At 39.3% G+C, this 6,594-nt stretch overlaps 1 protein-coding gene across 1 annotated transcript in view; it reads left to right on the top strand.

Annotated features, from left to right (window-relative positions):
• MIB1 (mindbomb E3 ubiquitin protein ligase 1) overlaps positions 1–6,594 on the top strand; it is an 82,076-nt gene that overhangs the window by 48,155 nt on the left and 27,327 nt on the right. The gene's annotated exons all lie outside the window — the stretch shown is intronic.

Below are 6,594 nucleotides of genomic sequence, written 5' to 3' on the forward strand. Positions count from 1 at the left end.
GGAGGGGGGGCGATGGGGGGGTGGCCGAAAAAAAGGCAGCCCTGCTAGTAGCAAAGGCAAGGACTTCAGGCAGATGGGGAACGAGAAATACCCTGCGCTGCCATGGCGGGTTGTGTAACCTGGTTTCTTGGTCAGCCAAAACCAAAAACAAACAAAAAAAGCCGTGAGAGCAACGTGCCCGTTTTAACCTGAGGCCTGAGCAGCCTCCTGTACATCCAGCTTTTCCGTTTTCGGCCGCAGATCATGCTGTTGCTTTACAAGTAAGAAGTTGGTGCTGAATTGTGGCCCCATGTTTCCATATTCGATCCAGGTTAGAAATCGGTTGAAAAAGATACCTTTGCTTTAATTAGTAAATCCATATAATCCCATACTATCATTTTTACTAATTCCGTAGTATTTTGTTTATAATCCTTAGCTATAAAATTACTCTCAACAAATAAATGCACGTGTACATTTAGTGCTGCAGTTCTTCAAAAAAAACCCCTCCAATGTTTTAGAAGAAAAGAATAAAAAAAGAAATGAACAGTTCAATCCATTAATCTGACTTTCATGTGTGCAAAACTGGCCTATAACAAGAACAACAACTACACGCTCTAAAGAGGGATTTTCACATTCATAGGGCATATATACAATGTTTTCTTCAGAAAAGAATAAGTGAAATTTAGCCATTTAAATATAACAGTCAGGAACCTAAATGCTTCGAGACCTTCTGTTTTTCCGACAAAACTCTTCTTGTTGCTCAGGAGCGAGAAGAGTAAAAAAGCCGAAAATCTCTCAATCTAAAATTAAACAAATTATTAAATGAAAATGTCATCTCAGTAAATATTGATGAAATCAGTAGTTTCTAATATATTAAAGATCAGTACTGTAGGGTAGAGAGTGAGTGGCAGAGTCCTGAATGGACTACTGTCTTGGATTTATACTTCCCTTTTTTCCTCTTTTTGTGTTGACCTTGTCCTGTGCTTGGTAGCTGCTTATCCTGTAAGTTCTGTTCCAGTGTAGCTCTCTGGTAAAAGCCACAGTTTTTCATTTCTCTTTCTTCAATTTCATAATCATATACTGAAGACAAAATTGTTGTCCATGATCTAGGCTAATACAGAATACCTCATTGTTTCTTCAGTTTCATGCATACTGAAAGCAATCTTTCAAGTATCAAGAGATACTTGAAAATACTGAGAGGCAAAAAGAAGGAAACAGCCTGCTTGCTTAAGCTTATGCTAACTGAGCCATCAGTCAGATATGAAATACTAAACTCTAATTTCATGGTAGAGAGTGCTCAGTAATACCAGTCTAAGGTATTAATCTGTTCTTTGTTACTTGTTCCTGAGGGATACTTCCTTCTTCCAGCGTAACTCCCCTTGCTGCACAGTGAGTGTGGTGTGAACCAGATTGGGGAACTGATTTGGCTTGAAGTTGAGTGCTGATGTGCACTTAAGATCATATCGTTGCCAAAAATAGCACTGTCCTGCTCCTGTGTTACTTCTTGCACTATGTTGGTACAAATGTTTCTTTGGCTTCACAGTGAGCAAGCTCATTCTGTGTAAGAAATAATCCAACAAAAAGGGGTGGCTTTTTAGATGCTGTTTTGGGACCATTTTTTTGTTTGTTTCTTGAGCAGAGGTTGGCAAGAATGGGATTAGTAAAAAGTGATCTTGATTCTAGTTGTGTCTTAAAATGCATGTTACACTGTACAGCCTTAAAAGCAAGCTTTGCAATGGAAACTGCCTTTAAATCTGATCTGTCCCTTCAACTGTTTAAGGATATAACAGGAAACAGATGAACAGGTTTAGCTGAGCCAGTGGTGGGAATAAGTGAAGAAGAAGGTGCGTGGGAATACTTCAAGCCAGGATTGCTGTAAAATATGTTATGAAACTCTGTCACACTGGACAGTGGAAAGCTGACCCAAGGGAGAATGGCAGGGGAGTAGAGAAGCTTGTAGTAGAAAGTGCGCTGGATCATTACCACCCCTAGGGATACGATTCCCGATAAGTTTATGCTGATCTAAGACTTTGCTTCTGGAAAGGGCAGCCTGCCCTCCCTGCAACTCTAGCTTCAAAAAACCTGCTGCTTCTAGTGATTGTGAAGTTGCAGCGTAAGTCGGATTTCCATTTCATTGATCTGTCTGAAAGCAAACTTGCCAAATCGAGAGTCTGGCAGGTTGCTTCACTCACTAGACAGTGACGTGTCTGTAGAGCCAACATAATGCAGGAATTTCTGAAGTGCAGGGAAGAGTGGGATTGAGTCTTTCAGTAGCAATTGAAGTGTGCTTATGCCAATTATGAAGTAGCCTCTCTCTTTTTTTTTTTTTCCACACCTAAGTATCTGTTCTTTAAAAAAAAACCCAAACAAACCCTGAAAGGCCAAACAAACAAAACCACCCCACCACCATCCCACAAACCCCCAACCTTCCCCATTTAAGTCATTCTGCAGTCAAATTGCAGTTACTAGCAGAGAATCTTTTCTAATTTTTCTTTATATTTTTAAGAAGGGTGGAAGGATGCCTTTGAGGTTAAGATGCTAAATCTGGAATCTTTTTTATACAAAGGGGTGCTAATTACATCTTGCTTACAAGTGCTTTTATCTTGTAGATTTTTCAAATAAATTCATTATTGTGTGAGGCATTCTCAGGTAATGCTGATGAGCATCTGTAAAAATCTGAGTTGTTATACTGCATAAGGAAAGAGATTTTTTTATGTAGGTTAATAATGAATAATATACCATGTGTTAAAACCTTCGGTCGTAACAATGTTTTGGCTTTTTTATATGTCTAATGTTGGTAACTGGTGTTGAAACAACTGCTCTATGTGGCTAAAAAATGAATTAGTGTATTGTTCAGATCTGTGATGCAAATACAAAATTCATGCCTTTGAATTTGCATTCTGCTATTATATGTGGCAAGGTCAAATTAAAGGCGCGTTCAGCAGCAGCATTTGCTGTTACTTTTCTGCGTCTCAAATTAAATGTAACACACTATAAGTGGGTGTTCCTTCTACGAAATCACTTCTAACTATTAGACCCTGGAATGTCGTTTTATGGGGATGAATTATGTGAATTATGGTGGGCTTTGTAAGTCACTGTACCCCTGGCAGCTGGGCCTGGGAAAGCAGCAGATACCTTGATCTCAGCCCCCTATGCACACATGTGCTTTCGTGTTACCTTTTTCACTGAGCAGGTGTTTAGCTCCTGTGAAAGTAGAACTACTTTCCTCCCCCCCCCTTCAAGGCTTCACAGACAACTTCCTCAAAAATTGTCACTGGAGTTTTTCTTTTGTTGTCCCACTTACAGAAAATTTCAGAACTTGCAAAAGATCATCCAACTGAAGAAGGCCCAAAATCTTTATCAGCTTCCTGCTAAGCTGAAAATACTGCAGGCCAGCAAATGCCAAAGTTTATCTGTTAGAAAATTTTTTTCATTAATAATGCTTTGGTGATAATCTTTAAATTGCATAGTGATGACATAATTTCGATATTCCAATAAGAGTTTTAAGCACTTTATCAATAATCTTTGCAGCTACTCAGTGAGCCATGTAATCTATAACAGTTGAATACCCTGAAGACGATAGTCTGAAGAGTTTCTTCAGCTGATTTTCACAGTCAGTTACCATTAGATTTGCTGATTTCTTGATTTTTTTCAATGCAATTACAGTGAAGGTAGTGTGTGGTCTGTTTTAATGTATATAAGATGAAAGCAAACTTTCAGGACCACATCTGTATTGTGGTCCTGAAAATAGAGCAGAACTATTCAGCTCCTTCTTTAATGCTTTGTGTGGAAAAGTGAATCAAGAATTACTGTGTAATTGGCATGCAACATTAATTCAGTAATGTGACTTTTTATGATACAGTGCATGCCTGTTCCAGTGAGTACTGTTCTGAATGGTAGCCACTTAGCTGTCAAAACTTTGGCAGCAGCTCTAGAAAACCCTGCAAAATAGAATAGCTGTATGAAGGAAGGCTGCAGTGTGAAGGAACAGGATCTTGTGCATTGAAAGAAAACTACCTCTCAGCTAATTAGAAGGAGGATGCAGCCACTGAGCATCATAAAAGAATTTGCCACTTGTAGCATCTTGGAGAATTTTGAGGTGTCTTGCCCATAAAATGGTCTTTCCATCCTGCTGTTCGTAATATAGCACAGTCCGGAACAGAGAGAGATGTGGTCTCTCATTTTCACAGGCAGAAGCAACTGAGGAGTGGTTACTGGCCTTCCGATGCTTTGCTGTGAAAAATAAGATAAAAATCTATTGCACATAGAAGCTGTTTGTTTGTTTTGTTGGTCCTTCTGTTTTTTCAGTAGGACCAATCCATTTTACAAGCATCCAGAAATGTAGCAGGTGTCTCACTTACATGAAAGCAAGCTGCAGTCTTAGCCCCTAAGTATCTTACAATTGAAAATTTTCCTGGTATTTGACAGCAAATTAAATAGGAAAATATTTGAAAGAGGATCTGGTAAGGCTGGTGCTCTTGCAAATATTAGAATGAGTGATTTTTTTATTTTTTCTTTTTCATAGCATACAACATATTAAGTCCATTAACTTCTTAGTTTTCTCTCAAAGATGAGAGGTGTTAAAGAACTGGCAACAATAATGTTTCTGAAGTATATTCTCTTCTTGATGCAACTGTTAAATTGTGTGAATGTACTTTAATTTTTATTTTATTTATCTGTGGAGTTGTCAGTTCCCTTACTGTCAGTATTTCCTTACTGAAGAAAAGGATATAAAATACCATCTAAGTTGGTTAGGACGGTTCCTTGTTTAGTGACTAGAGTACTTTGGAGACAAGTTGGGTATAATTAGAGAAATACATGTGTAAGTGCTGGTGCATTCCCATAGCGTTCCTCAAGTTGTAGTTGCAACTATAAAAAAAAAAAAATTCTTGACCTTGGGTTTTTTCTTGGGTCGTTGTTGCCCCACCTTTTATTGGTCACTTACAAGTGGTCATATTGTTTCTGTCAGTCATGAGGAATTTTCAGGTAATTTTTTTGGGGGCTTTTTCGATGATCCACAGTAGATACTCCAGAGCTTTATGGAGGTCTTCAGAAGCGCTGAGCCTGGCAGGTGAAGGTAGAGAGCTTACAAGACACCTTATGAGAAGCCACTGTAGGAAGCAGACTGGCTTGTTGTGCTGCTGGTATCGTGTGCTCCTGAGGGTGCTCTGTATCGGCCCAGCTTTCTGAAGAGCTGATGGTGATGTGCCCAGGTCCTGTCCAGATATGACACGAGCCACAGTGCTCCAGACTCCCTCCCTCTCTAAGGCAGCTAGAAGCAGCTCCGATGTTGCAAACCAGAGATGTATTCATATCCTTGGTTTAAAAATACATAATTTCTTTATAAAATAAATTATATTTATCAATGCAGCTAATATTTGTTTATTTTGCCACATTTCTTAAAGATTTGGTAACTTGTGTTTTACTAAATTACATTCCTTAATTTTCAAAACTCCTGCGTAAGTGAATCTCTCAAAGAATTAATGTTGGTGTTGGTTTGGGTTTTTTCCAAATATTCTAGTCTTTTTTTCCTAGCGCGTGACAGAGCTGTAGAAGGTGTTATGAATAGAAGCTGAGCAATGGTTCACAATGAGCAATGTACAATCTGTTAAGTGTTGTCTTATTTTGCTGTGTTATAAGTGATTTGGACTGTGAGGAAGTGAGAAGCTTAGTTCTGCCAGGAAAACAAAAAATCCTAAGGGGTTGAGAATGATTTCTTATTTATTTGCTTAGCTCAAGAAAGCTGTGATTATGATGGATTCAAAAAAGACTGGGATAACCCACAGACTGCAAAATGCATTCAGTTCCTGGCCAAGTGCCTATGTCCACCCTGTGGAGGACAAACCTCCAGAGCAGACTGGCTGTGGATGCTCCATGTAGCAGCTGGTTGTGGGTCTCCTGTGGGCCTGGGTGATCCTGCGGCCTGAAGATCCAGTTGCTTAGTTGTGGTTCCTTCAGACACTCAGAACCTAGGGGAAAGAGCGATCATTATCCTGCAACTGCCAGGATTGTCATATGAAGCGTGAAACTGGGGACTCTACGTTGTGTACTTGGTGCGCTAGCAGAACATGGAGATGCTTGAGAAGTCAGGGTTTGTTATGGTAGCGTCCAAGCAATGTGTAGGAAGGAGTGCGCTCTCTTACTGGTACAGTGCTCTACCTCATGGCCTCTTCCTTCTGCTTTTCAGGAGGGCTCACTGGAGTGAGCTATCCCCAGAACCACTGCTTTTTGTTTGTTTTATAGGAAACTCACTGGCTTTCTCTAAGAGTGTAGGAATGAATAGCACTTATGTGGTGTGGATGTTCAAGGTAACAGATTATTGGAATGAATTAGGAGCTCAGTTGTTACTTGACAGCGCAGTCATCTTTTTGCTATCTCTTGAGAATATTTTTAAGTAAAGGCAGAGACACTCATAAGCCTATTTCTAAGGTTTATTGAGATCCCATGTTTTCAATATCTTGGCTAATGAAGAACTATTTAATTAAATTATAGTATCTGCCTTGCCAAGTTATTTGGTGCATGAGTGGTTCCACTTGCGTTAGCTAGTATTACTTGGATTTTAAAGTGAATTTTGTGAAGAAGCTCTGTTTCTCCTGTAAATTGCATTTTGCTTCT

This window comes from Egretta garzetta, unplaced genomic scaffold (genome assembly GCF_000687185.1).
Source record: "Egretta garzetta isolate BGI_Z169 unplaced genomic scaffold, ASM68718v1 scaffold229, whole genome shotgun sequence".
Classification (NCBI taxonomy): domain Eukaryota; kingdom Metazoa; phylum Chordata; class Aves; order Pelecaniformes; family Ardeidae; genus Egretta; species Egretta garzetta.